This window comes from Neovison vison, chromosome 11, assembly GCF_020171115.1.
Source record: "Neovison vison isolate M4711 chromosome 11, ASM_NN_V1, whole genome shotgun sequence".
NCBI lineage: Eukaryota > Metazoa > Chordata > Mammalia > Carnivora > Mustelidae > Neogale > Neogale vison.
This window is the reverse complement of record NC_058101.1, coordinates 193,424,402-193,442,958: the sequence shown is the minus strand read 5'-3', so window position 1 is coordinate 193,442,958 and position 18,557 is coordinate 193,424,402.

The window sequence follows — 18,557 nt, the reverse complement described above, 5'->3', positions numbered from 1 at the left end:
TATTGTAGTTCTATTATTAATTTTTTGAGAAATCTCTATACTGTAATCCAAAGTGGTTGTATTTCCATCAGCATTTCCATCAGCAGTGCACAAGTGTTCTTTGTTCTCCACATTCTTGTCAACATTTGCTTCTTGTGTTTTTGACTTTAGCCATTCTGATGGCTGTGAGGGGATAGCTCCTTGTGGTTTGGATTTGTATCTCTCTGGTGATTAGTGATGTTTAGCATCTTTCCATGTGGCTGTTGACCATCTGTATGTCTTTGGAGAAATAGCTGTTCGTGTCTTCTACCCATTTAAAAATTAGGTTATTTGAGTTTTTTGGTGCTGAGTTGTAGAAGTTCCTTATATATTTTGGATACTAACCCTTTATCACATATGTCATTTGCATACTTCTCCCATTCAGGAATCTTTTAGTTTTGTTGATTGTTTCCTTTGCTGTGCAAAAGTTTTTGTTTTGATGTAGTTCCACTAGTTTATTTTTGCTTTTCTTTCCCTTAGGAGACCTGTCTAGAAAAATGTTGCTATGCCCAATGTCAGAGAAAATTCTGTCTGTGCTCTCTTCACGATTTTTATGATTTCAGTTCTCACATTTAGGTCTTTAATCCTTTTTGGAGTTTCTTTTTGTGTATGGTATTAGTTAATTAGTACGGTGTGGTTTCTGTTTCATTCTTTTGCAAGTAGCTGTCCAGTTTTCGCAGTAGCCTGTGTTAAGGACACTTTTTCCCATTGGATATTCTTCCTTGATTTGTTGAAAATTAAGTGACCATATAAGCATGGGTTTATTTCTGGGCTCTCGTTCTGTTCTGTTAATTTGTGTGTCTGTTTTTGTGCCAGTACCAACTGTTTGATTACTACAGCTTTGTAATATAACTTGAAATCTGGGATTACAATACTTACATTTTTGTTCAAGATTGTTTTGGCTATTTGGAGTCTTTTGCAGTTCATACAAATAGGAAATTGGGATTATTTCTTTGGCTCTGTGAAAAGTATTGCTATTTTGATAGAGATTGCCTTAAATTTGTATATTGCTTTAGGCAGTAGGGACATTTTAACAGTATTTGTTCTTCCAATCTATGAGCATGGAGTATCTTTCCATTTGTGTCCTCTCCCAGTTTCTTTCAGCCATGTTTTATAGTTTTGTCAGTACAGGGTTTTCAACTCCTTGGTTAAGTTTTTTCCCGGATATTTTATTCTCTTTGATGCAATTGTAAATGAGACCATTTTCTTAATACCTCTTTGTGCTACTTCATTGTTACTGTATAGAAGTGCAGGAGATCCACACAATTTTTGTATCCTGCAACCTTCGTGAATTCATTTATCAGTTCTAGTAGTTTTTTGGTGGAGTCTTAGAGTTTTCTGTATATAGTATCACATCCTCTGTAAATAGTGATAGTTTTACTTCCTCCTTCCAGTTTGGATGTCTTTTATTTCTTTTTGTTGTCTGATTGCTCTGGCTAAGACTTCCAGTACTATGTTGAATAAACGTGGTGACAGTGGACATCCTTATATTGTTCCTGACTTAGGGGAAAAGTTCTCCGTTTCCCCTCCGCTGTGTTGCCTCTAGAGTTTCCCCCATGTTCCTTCTAGACCTACGTTGACGGTTGTTTGTTTTTTTTTTTTTAAAGATTTTATTTATTTATTTGACAGAGAGAGATCACAAGTAGGCAGAGAGGCAGGCAGAGAGAGAGATAGAGGAGGAAGCAGACTCCCTGCTGAGCAGAGAGCCCGATGTGGGACTTGATCCCAGGACCCTGAGATCATGACCTGAGCCGAAGGCAGTGGCTTAACCCACTGAGCCACCCAGGCGCTCACAGTGATGGTTTTTTATCATGAATGGACATTGTACCTTGTCAAATGCTTTCCCTGCATCTATTAAAATGATCTTAAAAATATATCACATCAGCAAGAGAAAGGGTGGCGTTGATTGATTTGCAAATATTGAATCATCCTTGTATCCCAGGAAAAAAAATCCCACATGATTGTGGTGAAGGTTGTCTTTTTGTTTGTTTTGTTTTTTTAATGTGCTGTTGGATTTGATCTACTAATACTTTTTTTTAGGATTTTGGCATCTATGTTCATCAGAGATACTAGCCTGTAGTTCTCTTTCTTTGTAGTGTCTTGTCTGGTTTTGTTTTCAGGGTAATGCTGGCCTCGCGGAATGAATTGGGAAGCTTTCCTTCCTCTTCTATTTTTTGAAATAGTTTCAGAAGAATAGGTATTAACTGCTCTTTAAATGTTTGCTAGAATTCACCTGTGAGGACATCTGGCTCAGACTTCTGTTTGTGGGAATTTTCTGATTACTGATATAATTTCATTGCTGGTAATTTGTTCAAATTTTCTTTTTCCTGATTGTTTTGGGAGCTTATGTTTCTCAGAATTCATCCATTTCTTCTAGGTTGTCCAATTTGCTGACATATAATTTCTCATCATATTCTCTTATAATCCTTTGTCTTTCAGTGATGTGTTTGTTATTTCGCTTTCATTTCTCATTTTGTTCTCTGTCTCTCCTCTCTCCCTCCCTCTCCTTGACTTTCTGTCTCAATGAGTTTGGCTAAAGTTTTATCAGTTTTGGTATATTTTCAAAGAATCAGCTCCTGATTTCATTCATCTGTTCTATTAGGGTTTTTAGTTTCCATATCATTTATTTTTGCTCTAATCATTATTTCCTTCCTTCTGGTTTTGTGTTTTGTCTGTTGTTCTTTTTCTAGTTCCTTTGGGCATGAGGTTAGGTTTATTGGAGACTTTTTTTTGCTTCTTGAGGTAGGCCTGTATTGCTCTTAACTTCCCTCTTAGAACAGCTTGTGGTGCACCCCAAAGATCTGGGACCATTGTATTTTCAGTTTCATTTGTCTGCAGGTATTTCTTTTTTAATTCCTCTTTGATTTCTTGGTTGACCCAGTCATTGTTTAGTACCATGTTATTTAACCTGTATTTGTTTTCTTTCCAGATTTTTTTCTTGTGGCTGATTTCTACTCTCATAGCATGGTCGGAAAAGAGGCTTGATATGACAGCAAACCTTCTGGATTAGTTGAGTCCTTTGAGCATAACATGTGATCTATTCTGGAGAATGTCCCATGTACACTTGAAAAAAATATGTATTCTGTTTCAGGATGGAATGTTCTGAATATATCTGTTAGATCCATCTGGTGCAAAGTTTCATTCAAAGCCACCCCTTCCTTGTTGATGTTCTATTTAGATAATTTATCCATTGATGTAAGTGGTGTGTTAAAGTCCCGTCCTGTTATTGTATTATTATCAATGTTTTCCATTATGTTTATTATTAGCTGCACCCACATTGGGTATGTAAATATTTACAACTGTTGTATCTTCTGTGGGATTGTTCCCTTTATGATTATGTAGTGTTATTCTTTGTTTCTTGTTACAGTCTTTTTTAAAGTCTCTTGTCTAATATAATTATTGCTACCCACTTTCTTTTCACTTCTACTTACATAATAACTGCTTTTCCATCCCTTTACTTTTAATCTACAGGTGCAGGTATCTTTAGTGCTGAATGAGTCTCTTGTAGGCAGCATATAGATGGTCTTCCTTTTTTTTTTTTTTTTAATCTATTCTACCTCCCTATGTCTTCAGATTGGAGCAGTCAGTACATTTATATTCAAAGGTAATTACTGCTAGGTATGGACTTCTTGCCATTTTGTTACTTGTTTTACAGTTGTTTTTATAGTTCCTCTCTGATCCTTTAGGAGCATTAGTTTAAATTCCCTATCAAGCAGACTACTTATCTCCATTTTGTTTAGCTCTGTCTCTGTCCTGTCTTTCATTAAGGACATGCTCTTCTGTCCTCTCCTTCTGTCTGACTCTCTGTGCCTATTTCTGTGCGTCGGGAAAGTCAGCCAAGTCTCTTGCTCTTGAAAGTAGTGGCCTCATGCAGAAGAGGTCCGAGAGTGCCCTGTGATGCAATGTCCCCTGCTCAGATCCTGGCACTTCGGGGCTGGCTCCTGGGTGCGCAGGTTGTGCCTGCTGTTGTGGCTGAGCTGCTTTTGCCTTCAGTGCAATCATCCGTGATGGCTCTCTTTGCCTGTTGTGGGCAGATTTTGATCCCTGTGTTGTTGCCAGTCTGAGCTGCCTTGGGCTTGAGTGGAGTCGGGCCAGGTGTTTGCCAGAGACAGTAGCACCCGGCTGCAGGGGCTTTCCCCGTGTTGTCACCTGCGAAGGTTTGTTGTTGGGGGAGGGGCAGGCTGCAGTGGAACCATCTGACGTCTCTCAGCCCCTCGCTGGGGCAGCAGCTGAACTGGCATGAGCCCTCTCCCCAGGGCAGGAGTCACTTTGAGGTGATGCTGCCCCTTGGGGCGGCTGCTTACAGGCTGTGACACTGTGGTACTAGTTTGGATAGAGCCCTGGGCAAGGTGTGTGGGAGGGGCTGAGTCCACAGGAGAACTCGGGCATAAAGCACCCTGCCAGCAAGCGAGGCGGAGGATGTTGGAATTGTGCTGTTCTCTCAGAGATCTCTGTGTCAAGGCCAGGGGGCAGGCAGGCAAGGGAAGTGGCACCTGCCAGCTTTTTGTCCCAAGAGGAGTCTTCCAAAGATCCCTGCCCCTTCTGGCATGCACTTGGAGATTATCAAATAAATCTTTCCATATATTCCCGGCTTCTTCCCAATGGCTGCTCCTATGCTGTATCTCAGAGGGGCTGTCTGTCATGCTGTCTCCTTAATGGCAGGAGCCTCGGTTTCCTCTTGCCCTCCTGGCTCTCCCAGAGCCAAGCCCACTGACCTTTAAAGCTCCAGGTGTTAAGCCCCACAGATTGTAAGAACTCATGAAGTTAGGCGCCTCTGATTTTCAAAGCCAAATGTTCTCAGGGATTTGTCTTCTCAGTGTGAGTCCCCAGCAGCCGGGGTGGTTGCTGTTAGGTCTCCTTCTCTCCCGTCTGTGTGCTCGAGGCATCCCTCCCTCACGCCAGCTCCTGACCCCATCTCTGCCCTCTTCAGTGTGGTCTCTTCCCTACATTTGCTTTGGATAATCTGTTCCGCCAGTCTTTGGGTCCTCAGTCACACTGACTGGGTGTTATCTACGTGTATCCGTGTGGCACGATAAGCCTAAGATCCTCTTCCTCTGTCCTTGTCCCCCTAGTCTAAATTTTGAAAATCTTACCAAGTTGGTGGTAACATGAACTCATTTATTCATGTATATCCAAATCTCTAGAGTCATTCTGTACGTGTTTTTTGAGTAACGATGATATGTACAAGGTGCTAGAAGCATTCAGATATTTTGACTTGGGATGGAAGGGTGGATTTTCCTGGCCGTGTCTCACATTTACCAGCCACACTGAGGGGAATGATAAATAGATGTTCTGGGACCCAAAAGCATGATTATGTTGAGTCTGACCTGCTGATTTTTCTCTAAGTCCCTTCCTTTCCTTGTGTTTGGCAATGTTATCTCTACCTACAAATCCTCCACCTGAAGTTACTAGAATCAGTTATGATCTAAGAAAGGGAATTTTCAACTGGCTTTCCCCATGCTTCCCACACAGCCTTTGCCTCATAATCCTTATCAGTCTGAAAGGAAGGCTGTGTTAATGTCCTGAGGCTGAGGAACAAAGTGCACAACCTTGTTTACCACAGCTTTGTGGTAAATCTTGAAATCAGGGAGTGTGAGTCCTTCTACTTTTTTATAATTGTGTTAGCATTTCCATTAATTTTAGGATTGGTTTGGTCAGTTCTTCAAAACAAAGTCATCTATATGCATAAGGAATATTGGTCTATAGTTTTCTTTTGGTATCTTTGTGGCAGCCAGGAATAAGTCTGATTTTTAAGAGACCAATGATATAAGAGAAAAATTATAACACAATACTCTGGAATGAATTTATCATTAAAGTAGCATGTTTCTTTTTTAAAGATTTTATTTATTTATTTGACAGAGATCACAAGTAGGCAGAGAGGCAGGTAGAGAGGGGGGGAAGCAGGCTCCCTGTTGAGCAGAGACCCCCCCCCCACCATGTGGGGCTCGATCCCAGGACCCTGAGATCATGACCTGAGCCGAAGGCAGAGGCTTAACCCACTGAGCCACCCAGATACCCCATGTTTGAAATGATTAAAGAGCATTTCAAATCAAAATATTAAAAATCAGAGTTAACCATAGGGCCTGGGTAGCTAGTTGGTTAGGCATCTATCTGATTCTTGATTTTGGCTCCGGTCATGATCTCAGGGTTGTGAGATCCAGCCCCACATGGGCATGGAGCCTGCTTGAGATTCTTCCCCTCTCCCTTTGCTCCTCCCTCCACATGTCCGCACCCCCCACAAAAAATGTCAGTATTAACCTGAATTATGATAGACAATAGAAGAAAATCATCTTAATGATGAAAACTTAATTACATTGTTCTCAAATAAGAACAGATTTAAGTGACTATTGACTGACTTTGAGGAGGATAATGAAAACAGCCTAGGGAACTGAAAACAAAGAGGTCAGAAGGATACAAGAGGAAGTAAGAGATATAGAAGATAGGGGATAAACCACCAAGAGAAGAAAATCAGCACATTATTTTTTAAAATTATATTCAGGAGAACTTTTTTAGAAATAAAAGGTCTGAATATTCATATTAAGAGTCCACCATTTACCTAAGAAAACTGAACTATAATGTTCAAGTTTGGGTCCGAGCCTTACAGACTTGAATGAATTTTTGTTTTGAAGCTGGAAGCTCCAGGTAAAAACCTAGATCACTTGCCAGACTGATTGTTGTTCTTTGTTATGCACATGTCTACGTCCATGCCTGCTGCGGTGTCCCCCACTTAGGAGGTGCTCTGTTAATAGCAGCTGTTGAAACTATTCAACTTGCCACTTACTGCCCTGTTTAGGGGTTGAGCATTTGAGAGCAAGAGGTAAATCACAGGTTTGTTCGAACTCCACTGAGGTGGAAATATTCTTGGAACTAAAGGTATGTTTTCCTTTCACTCCCTGGGTTGCATAAGGAGTTCTTAAAACCTTTCACCTTGCCATTTTGTTTTTGTCCTTGCTTATACATGTTCTAGCATGTTCTACCATTCAACAATGAGTTACGCTGTATGCTGCTACATCATTATTTCTTTACCTCCGTACTCAATTTGTTCATGATAGTAAAATTCACTTCAGTAACCCCGCAGTCACACATCTTTTTTTCCCCTCCCTTCCTTTCTCTCTCTTATCCTTCCTTCTTTGCCTTTTGGAAGTATCTGATCTGCTTTTGCTTCCTTGGAGTATCTTGACTAATTTCAGTGGCACTGGTTTATAATCAAATGGATTAAAGTTTGGTAATTATTCATTGAGTACTGAGTAATAAAGGCATTTTAAAGAATGCAGAAGCTATTTTAAATATGGAACACATAATGCCATATACCTTTGTTCTATTGTTGTTTGTTTTGTTTTAATTTAGATCTCTGCTAGTTGAAACTACATGAAGGGGTAAGAATATCCTACATGAGGGACGCCTGGGTGGCTCAGTCGGTTAAGCCGCTGCCTTCGGCTCAGGTCATGATTCCAGGGTCCTGGGATTGAGTCCTGCATTGGGCTCCTTGCTCAGCAGGGAGCCTGCTTCTCTCTCTGCCTCTGCCTACCACTTTGCCTCCTTGTGCTTGCGCTCACTCGCTCGCTCTCTCTCTCTCACTAAATAAATAAATAAATAAAATCTTAAAAAAAAAAAAAAGAATATCCTACATGAAATCTGAGTAAACAATACAAAACATTGAAAAAGTACAATGCATGATGGCTGTTATAATCAGGACAGGCAGCAAGTAAAATAGGGCCAAGCAGAAAGATCATTCGTGCTACTTGAGAAGTTAGGCATTTGACAGCAGAATGATTTTTTAGTTCAGCCTTGGAGGATAAGTAGAGTTTCACTATACAGTGTAGAGAAATATGGCTTCTAAGACAAGAAACCAATGCATAGGGCTGGTAGTGGAGGGTTCTTGGAGATCGTGTCAGGAAATATGTGACAAAAATGCAGTAAGAGGCTGAGAAGCACTGTAGGCTGAAGGTAGAGCTGAAGAGGTTAGACTTTATCCTTCCTCTGACAGCACAGGGATTATCAGAGGTTTTCAAGCCAGGGAACAAGATGATTGCATCAGAATTTTAGAAACGTTTTTTCTTGAAGTGGTGAAGGGGGTAAATGATGGACGGAGAGACTATCAGAAAAATTCATGAGACGAGGTCGTCTACCCAAATAGTCTTCAAACATTTTTGTTCATGAAGTCCCTAAAAAATTTGAGAAAAATGTTCCTCTTCACATATTTTAAGTTGAGACATAGGTTTTTATCATAAATTTAAATAATGACAAAAAAGTGCAATTTTCAGCTTACAGTAACAATATTTTACAATAAAACAGTAAAAGACTATTTTTAAATGTAAATGGAATAAATATGAAAGCAATTTGATTTTTACCCATAACCATTTTTTAAAAATATACAATCTCTTCTTTCATCCTTTTTTTCTTTAATTCCATTCTATTATCCTTCCAAGAAGGTTATATAACATATTTTATACTTGAAAGTCTTTTATTAATCACAATTTTTTGGCAACAAAACACACATGTATATGTATATAATATACATATATATTTGCCAGGCCTAAATCCCTTGAAGCCAGAAATTAAAAATTGACCTACTTGAAATTTTTTTTAAGACTTTATTTATTTATTTGACAGGGAGACATAGTGAGAGAGGGAACGCTAGCAGAGGGAGTGAGAGAGGGAGAAGCAGGCTTCCCTCTGAGCAGGGAGCCTATGGTGGGGCTCAGTCCCAGGACCCTGGGATCATGTCCTGAGCAGAAGGCAGATGCCCAACGACTGAGCCATCCAGGTGCCCCTTGAAATAGTTTTAATAGCGGTAGGCATATAAGGAGAACACAAGTGTATCAATGAATTATCTTGCCACCTTTCCAAATTATATAGTGCAGTTTCTGAATATAAACAAAATTCACTCTACACAAAGATTTTTCATGTGTCAAAAAGTAATAAATTCAACTTTATGCTCTAACTCTGAGGAAGGTAATAGTGTTAGATAATGCCACTTCCTGAAAATAAATTTCTAAGACATCCAGTGTTGTTTCTGAGTTGCCTAAGTGGAAATTTAAACCCAAATTCCAGATTCACATTCTCTATTCTGCTGAATTTCACTCCTTCAATATTGCTGCAAACTAAAGAGTCGTAGCTAACCCCCGAAAGCCATGACAATTCCCACTTTTCTTTTGTCTTCTAAAACAAGAGTTGAAATCTTCCCTGTATTTCTCGCTTTTGTTCTTCTTTAAGGATAAATGAAAAATTTATTCAGGGAATATAAAACTGAATGGCAGAGGACTGATGCTGGACAATGTCAAGTCAGAAACTTTTTATGATTCGAGTTTTTAATATCCCAGGTTGGAGAGCCTAGAACATTCTCCACTTAGGCCCTTCTGTATTCTTGCCTTCCCTGAGTATACCTGTTTAATGATTCTGTAGAAGACTATCTTCAGATGTTCGTGTTAGACATATAGTTACAATAATCGTGGTTATTTCTCATTGGAGTACTTACTCTTCTGCTGCATATTTTATATACATTGTCTCTAACCCCCTATTTTGAAAAGGAGAAAGCTGAGGTTTTATATATATTTGAAAACACCTACCCAAGCCCAAACAGCTAGTTAGTAAAGGGGCCTGGATTTAAATTTGGTTGTTTAAAGTGGTATCCTTTTTTTTTTTTTTAAGATTTTATTTATTTATTTGACAGACAGAAATCACAAGTAGGCAGAGAGGCAGGCAGAGAGAGAGGAGGAAGCAGGCTCCCTGCTAAGCAGACTGCCCGATGCGGGGCTCGATCCCAGGACCCTGAGATCATGACCTGAGCTGAAAGCAGAGGCTTTAACCCACTGAGCCACCCAGGTGCCCCAAAGTGGTATCCTTTATACAGAAAGAATGTACTATAGTCTATGAAACTGATAGGTTGTAAAAGTGTCAGTCTTAAAAAGTCATCTAACTTTACTTTCTATATTGTTCCCATTACAAAAGGAAAAATCTTATAAGAATTCTGAGTACCATGTTTTTTAAATTTATTTTTTAAATTCCAATGTGATTAATGCATGTCATATTAGTTTCAGATATGCAATATAGCTATTCAATATTTCTATATAGTACTCAGTGCTTATCATGTAAGTGTACTCTAAATACCTTCTATCTATTCTCCGCCTCCACCCCAAGCACTTCCCTTCTGGTAACTACTAGTTCTCTATATGTAAAATTCTGTTTTTTATTTGTCTTTTTTCTTCTTTGCTTATTTGTTTTCTTAAATTCCACATATGAGGGAAATCATATGGCATTTGTCTTTCTCTTACTTCACTTAGCATTATACTTTCCAGGTCCACCAATGTTGTTGCAAATGGCGAGATTTTATTCTTTTTCATGGCTGAACAATATTCCATGGCATACATATGCCAATCTTCTTTATCCATTTATCTCAATCAGTAGACAATATGGTTGATTCCACATTTTAGCTATTGTAAATAATGCTACAACAAACATAGGGGTGCACATTATCTTTTCAAATTAATGTTTTTGTATCTTTTGGGTATATACCCAGTGGTGGCATTACCACCACTTATCTTATATGGTAATCCTATCTTTTTTTGGGGGGAATTCCCATGCTGTTCTAGGTAGTGGCTGCACCAGTTTGTATTCCCATCATGAGGCTTCTTTTTTCTCTACACCCTCCCCATCACTGTTTTTTCTTATTTTTGACTCTAGCCATTATGACAGATTTGAGATCATACCTCAATGTAGTTTTTATTGTATTTCCCTGGTGATGAGTGATGTTGAGCATCTTTTCATGTGTCTCTTGGCCATCTGGATATCTTCTTTGGAGAAGACATTGATTTGTTCATATCTTCTGCCCACTTTTAATTGAATTATTGGGTTTTTTTTTGTGGGGGGTCTGGAATTGTGTATGTTCTTTATATGTTTTGGATACTAACCCCTGGCTATATCATTTGCAAATATCTTCTCTCATTCAGGAAGTTGTCTTTTAATTTTGTTTTTGTTTCTTCTGTTGTGCAAAAGCTTTTTATTTTGATGTAGTTCCACTAGTTTATTTTTGCTTTTCTCTTTCCCTTGCCTTAGGAGACCTATCTAGAAAAATGTTGCTATGACCAACGTTAGAGACATTATTGCCTGTTCTCTCTTCTGGGATTGTTATGGTTTCAAAATCTCACATTTAGGTCTTTAATCCATTTTGAGTTTATTTTTGTGTATGGTATAAGACAGTGGTCAGTTTCATTCTTTTGCATGTAGCTGTCCAGTTTTCCCAACCTTTGTTGAAGAGATGGTCTTTTTCCTATTGGATATTCTTGACTCCCTTGTCATAGATTAATTGACCCAGAAATGTGTGTTTATTTCTAGACTCTCAGTTTCATTCTGTTGATCTATATTTCTATTTTTGTGCCAGTCCCATACTGTTTTGATTACTACAGCTTTGTAGTATAACTTGAAATCTGGGATCATGATACCTCCAGTTTTGTTCTTCTATTTCAAGACTACTTTAGCTATTCAGTCTTTTTGGCTGTTGAGTCTTTTGTGGCTCATACAATTTTAGGATTGTTATTCTGTGAAAAATGCTGCTTGTATTTTGATAGAAATTACATTAAATCTGTAGATTGCTTTTGGTGATATGGATATTTTAAAAATATTTGTTCTTAAGACTAGTTGATGGGCATGAAATATCTTTCCATTTGTTTATATTTTCTTCAGTTTCTTTCATACATATTTCATAGTTTTCACAGTATAGGTCTTTTACTTCAGCAGAATTTGTTCTTGGATATTTTATTCTTTTTGGTCTAATTAGAATTGTTTTCTTGATTACTCTTTCTGCTGATTATTATTTAATATTATTTAATATTTATTTAATTTTTATAAATTTATATTTATAAATTTATATAAATATAAATTAAACATATTAATTTATAAATTAAATATTTAATATTTATTATTATTGTTTTCTTGATTACTCTTTCTGCTGATTATTATTTGTGCATAAAAGCACAATGGATTTCTATATATTGACTTTGTATCCTGCAGCCTTACTGAATTCATTTATCAGTGTTAGTATGTTTTTTGGTGGAGTCTTTAAGGTATTCCGTATACAGTATCATGTCCTATGGAAACAGCGAAAGTTACTTCTTCTTTACCAATTTGGATGCTTTTTATTCCTTTTTCTTATTTGGTTGCTGTGGCTAGGACTACTAATCTTATGTTGAATAAAAGTGGTGAGAGTGGACATCCTTGTCTCATTCCTGATCTTAGGGGAAAGGCTCTCAGTTTTCACCATTGAGTCTGATGTTAACTATGGGTTTTTTAATATATGGACTTTATTATTCTGAGGTATCATAAATGGACTTTAAAGTCTGTCAAATGCTTTTTCTGTGTTCACTGAAATGAACATAAGCTTTTTATCCTTTCTCTTGTTGATGTGGTGTATCATGTTGATTGATTTGGGAATACTGAACCCCTTGCCTCCTAGGAGTAATCCCACATGGTCATGGTATGTTGAATGATTTTTTTTTTAATGTATTGTTGGATTTGGTTTACTAATACTTTTTGATGATTTTGGCATCCATGTTCATCAGAGATTGGCTTATAGTTTTGGTTGTTTTTTGTTTATTTTGGGTGTTTTATTGTTTGTTTTTTGTAGTGTCTTCATCTGCTTTTGGTATGAGAGCAATTCTGGACTCGTAGAATGAATTTGGAAGCTTTGTGTCCTCTTCTATTTTTTGGGAATAGTTTGAGAAGAGTACAGATTGACTCTTCACTAAATATCTGGCACTATTTGCTTGTATTTGTGTAGGGTCCTGGACTTCTCTTTGTTGGAAATTTTTTGATTACTGATTCAATTTCATTGCCAGTAATGGTCTGTTCAAATTTTCTATTTCTTGCTGCTTCAGTTTAGGGTGGTTATATGATTCTAGGAATTTATCCATTTCTTTGAGATTGTCCATTTTGTTTTATAATTTTTTTAAAGATTTTATTTATTTATTTGACAGAGATCACAAGTAGGCTGAGAGAGAGGACGAAGCAGGCTCCCCGCTGAGCAGAGAGCCCGATGCGGGGCTCGATCCCAGGACCCCGGGATCATGACCTGAACTGAAAGCAGAGGCTTTAACCCACTGAGCCACCCAGGCACCCCTATATAATTTTTTATAATATACTCTTACCCTTTGTCTTTCTGTGGTGGTATTTCTCCTTTTATTTCTGTTTTGAGTCCTCTCTCTCTCAGTTGAGTCTGTCTAAAGGTTTATCAATTTTGTTTCATTTAAAGAACCAGCTCCTGGTTTCATTAATTTATTTTTTTAGTTTTTATTTCACTTATTTCTGATCTAATCTTTATTTCCTTCCTTCTGCTGTTTTGGGTTTTGTCATTCTTCTAGCTCCTTCAGGTGTAAGGTTAGTTTGAGATTTTTCTTGAGGTAGGCCTATATTGCTATCAGCTTCCCTCTTAAAATAGCTTTTGCTGCATCCCAGATTTTGGACCATTGTGTTTTCATTTTCATTTGTCATCATGTAAATTTTGAAATGCTCTTTGGTTTCTTGGTTGACCCACTTACTTTTTAGTAGCATGTTATTTAACCTACATATATCTGTGTTCGATCAATTTTTTCTTATGTTTTATTTCTGGTTTCATAGCACTGTGATTGGAAAAGATGTGGGGTATGTCTTCAGTGATTTTGAATTTGTTGAGGCTTGTTTTGCAGCCCAATATGTAATCTATTCTTAAGAATGTTCTCTGCGCATTTGAAAAGAATGTGTATTCTGCTGTTTTAGGTTAGAATGTTCTGATTATATCAGATTCATCTGGTCCAATGTGTCCTTCAAAGTCACTGTTTCCTTATTGATTTTTTGTTTAGAGGATATATTCATTGATGTAAGTGGGGTGTTAAAGCATTTTACTACTATTATATTACTATCAATTACTTACTTTGTTAATAGGGGCTTTATGTATTTGGGTGTTCCCACATTGAGTGCATAAATATTTACAATAGTTGTATCTTCTTCTTGGATTTTCCCTTCATGATTATGTAATGTTCCTCTTTGTCTCTTATTACATTATTTGTTTGAAGGTCCATTTTGTCCCATATAAGTCTTACTACCTTGGCTTTCTTTTCACTTCCATTTGCATAAGTGCTTTCCCGTCCCTTCACTTTCAATATGCATGTGTCTTTAAGTCTGAAATGAGTTTTTTGTAGGCAGCGTGTAGATGAATTTTGCTTTTGTATACATTCTGTCACCCTGTGTCTTTTGATGGAATGTTTAGTTTACCATTTACATTTAAGGTAATATTTATTATTTTTTAGTTGAGAAAGAGCACGAGTGGGCAGTTCGGGACCAGTAGAGGGAGAGGGAGAAAGAGAATCTTAGGCAGGCTCCATACCCAGCACAGAGCCCTTCACAGGGCTTGTTCTCACAACCCTCAGATCATGACCTGAGCAGAAATCGAGTCAGACACTTAACCAATTGAGCCACAGGGCCCCCCTCAAGGTAATTATTGATAGGTGTGTTCTTAATGCCATTTTGTTGTTTGCTTTATGATTGTTTTTTACTCTGTTCTTTTCTTCTTTGCTCTCCTTTATGGTTTGTTGGCTTTCTTTAAAGTTTTTGTTTTTTTTTTTTTTTAAGATTTTATTTTATTTATTTGAGAGAGAGAGACAGTGAGAGAGAGAATGAGCGAGGAGAAGGTCAGAGAGCGAAGCAGACTCCCCATGGAGCTGGGAGCCTGATGTGGGACTCGATCCCGGGACTCCAGGATCACGCCCTGAGCCGGAGGCAGTCGTTTAACCAACTGCGCCACCCAGGCGTCCCTTTTTTTTTTTTTTTAAAGTTTTTTTTTTTTTTTTAAGATTTTATTTTATTTATTTGAGAGAGAGAGACAGTGAGAGAGAGAATGAGCGAGGAGAAGGTCAGAGAGCGAAGCAGACTGTTGGCTTTCTTAAGTGAGATATTTGTATTCCATTTCTTTATTTTTTGCAAATTCTATTACCAGTTTTTTTTTTATTTAATAGTTACTATTAGGCTTATATATAATATCTTGAGTATATAGCAGTCTGTATTAAATTACTGGTTGTTTGAACACATTCTAAAAGCACTAAGCTTTTACTCCTCTCCTCCCTCACCCCCCATTGTAGATCTATAGTGTCATACTTTACACCTTTTATTGAAACCCTTAATGGATTTTTATAGATAGATTATTTGCTTTTGTGTTTTCCTATTTTTCTTATTCCTGCTTATTGATTTCCCTTTCCACTCAGAGAGTGCCCTTTAATAATTTTTAGTGGTGAAGCATTCCTTAAGCTTTCTTTCTTTTTTTTTTTTTTTTGTCTGGGAAACTATTTCTCTCTCCTATTCAGAATGATGGCCTTGTTGGATGTACTATTCCTGGATGTAGGTTTTTCTCTTTCAACACTTTGAACATGCTACTCCCTTCTGGTTTGTGCAGTTTCTACTGAAAAAGCCTCTGATAACTGTTACTTAGAAGAGAAACCCCATAAAGTTTTCTTTTCTCTCGCTACTTGTAAAATTCTCTTTATCACAACTTTTTGCCATTTTAATTACTATGTGCCTTTGTGTGGACCTCCTTGGACTGATTTTGTTAGAGGGTGTCTATCTCCTACATCTAGAAATATGTTTCTCCAGATGAGGGGAATTTTTGGCTATTTCTCTAAATTTTTGGCTCCTTTTTTCCTCTCTTCTCCTTCTGGGATCCCTATAATGGGCATATTACTATGCTTGGTGGTGGTCACTGAATTTCCTTAGTCTCTTCTCATTTTCATTTTAATGCAATTCTTTTCTTTCTCCTATTCAGCTTGATTCCTTTCCATTACTCTGTCCTCCAGGCTGCTGATCTATCCTTCTGCTTCTTCTGGTCTACTCTTATTTTTCAGTTACTGAGTTCTTCATCTCTGGTTGGTTCTTTTTTTATGTTTTCTATCTCTTTGTTGAGGATCTCACGGAGATCCTCCATTCTTTTCTCAAGTCCAGGGAATATCTTTATGACCATTATTTTAAATTCTTTATCAGACATTTTACTTCATTTAAGTCTCATGGCTTTGTCCTGTTCTTTAATTTGGTTTGTCTCCCTCCCTATCCCATCCTGTTTCATGGATTCTTCTCCTACCCACTTAAGCCCCCATGTTTAATTTGGGACCTATTCTTCTGTCTCCTCATTTTGTCTAACTCTCCATGTCTGTTTCTCTGTGTTAGTAAAGTCAGCTATGTCTCCTACTCTTGAAAGTAGTGGCCTTAGAAGAAAAGGTCTAGTGCCCTGCAGGACAATGCCCCCACGTCCCTGTGGGTTGCACATACCCTACTATTGTGCCTGACTTGCATTTGACTTCAATTGTCTGCAGTGGCTTTTTTTGCCTATTGTGGGCAGGATTTGGTGCCTGTGATGTTAATATCTTGGGCTTGTGTTGAGTCTAACCGAATGTCTGCCAAATCTGTAGTAGCACTAAACTGTGGAGAGCTCTCCTTGTGTTGTCCCCTGTGAGGCTTTGTTGGGAGAGGCCTGCAGTCAGACCAAATGTCTGCTCCCATCCTATTGCTGGGACGAATGTCAAATTGATATGTGGTTATTTCCCCCCACTCCAGTGGCTTGAATCACCTTGGAGTGGTCTTGGCCCTCTTGGGCTGCTTATACACTCACTGCCAGAGTTGTGGCACCATTTTGTGTGGTCTCCTGCTGATGGTGGGTTAGAGTAGGTGGGTCTGTAGAACAGAAGGGCTGGTTTCACTGTGAGCATGCTAGGCAGAGTGTTGGAGCTGCACTGGTTCCTGCAGGTGTCTGGGTATCTAGGCTGGGGGGTGGAGGAAGGAAATGGTATCTGACAGTTCTTTTGTTCTCAAAGAAGTCTCTTAAAGATTCCTGCCCATCCAGAGCATGTTCTGAGAGTAGTAAATAAACTTCCTTCCAGTATATCCGTCTTTTTTCAAACTGCTGCTTCTATGCTTTATCTCATTGTGCATGTTTGTTGTGCTGTCTCTTTAGAGGTGGGAACTCAGTTTCCTACTGCACTCCTGCTCTCCCAGAGTGGAGTCTGCTTATTTTTAAAGTTCCAGGTGTTACATCACTGATTATATGAACTTGGGATGTTAGACCTCTCTGGTTTTCAAAGACAAATGTGGGGGGGATTCCTTTTTCCAGTGGGGGTCCCCCATGCTTCAGGTGCCTGGCATGGGATCTGTACCCTTTTCTGTGCCTTTAGTTGTCCCCCCTTCCCTCCTGTAGACAGTCTTGTAGGTCAGCTTGATTCCCAACCTCATCTGCCCTTATTACTGTTCTTGGTGTGGCATCTTTATATTTGACTTTAGAGGGTTTGTCCTGCCAGTCTGTGTGTCATATTCTGGGTTATTTACACTGGTTGGGTGTTATGTAGATGTATCTGTAGGACAAGATGAGTTGGGTATCTTCCTATTCCACCGTCTTTCCTGGAAGTCCTTTGGTTAGCGTGGTCATTTTTACCACTAAACTAGGTTTTCACATTCACTTCTCTTGATATTTCCCAATAGCAAACAGTGGAAGGATAATGCCAAATACTCCAAGAGGTTTTTTTGTTGTTATTGTTTTGTTTTAAAGGTATATGCCTCTACAGTCATTCTTGACTACTATTTCCAGTTTCCAGTCTTCAAGCTTTTGTGTACTTGAAACATGACAAACTTGATCAGTGCAACCATGCTGTTCATAAAGGTTCAGGGAATCACAATTTCAAATAGTAAATCCCAAGGAGCAAGTAGTTGTAGATTGAACAGATGAGCTCTAGATGGCTGGCCATCCCTACAGGAAAGACATACAGGAATTTCTAAAGAAAAATATACCACCTGTTGATTTATTGATTTCATTTTTACATAGTGTTTTCTACTTTTTAAATATACCATGGGAATCGTGATATAATTGTACTTTTGGATTGTACTTTTTCACATGGTCTCTCCATTTGTTACCAATAATAGGCACTGGTTGTTTCTAAGTTTTTGCTGTTCTAGAGACATTAAGATCATCATCATTCATGTGGATTCTATTTTCTTGAATTAATGTACTTCCTTTAAAATAAGATTGGGTCAAAGAATATGACCATTTTAATGATCCTCGATACATACACTGCAACATAACTTTCTAAAAAGGTTATTAGCAATTGACACTGCTCCCAGAAGTATATGACCAAGCCTGACTTGGCCATCTCACAACCTGGGTGAGCTGCTTAAAAACAAGCTTTAATTTCATCACTGTATAATGCCTATCATGTGTCAAGCCTGTGATGTCAGAAAGTCAAGTGAATCATTTCCAGACCCTTCCTTACACACTGACCTTCTTAGATGTTTTATAACTTGATATGGCGGTAAGATCGAGCCAGATGCCTGGGTTCAAAGTCAGTTTCACCGCACATTAGCTGTGTAAATCCTTTGACAATCACTTAACTACTTAGTCTTCCAATTTTCTCATCCGTACAAGGAGAATGCCTACTTCACAGGATTTTTCTGTGGATTAAATATGGTCTTACTACATGTCGAAAGTAAGCCTATGCTCTTTTCAATACCCTAAGCCAGGACCCCAAGGACCCCAAAAA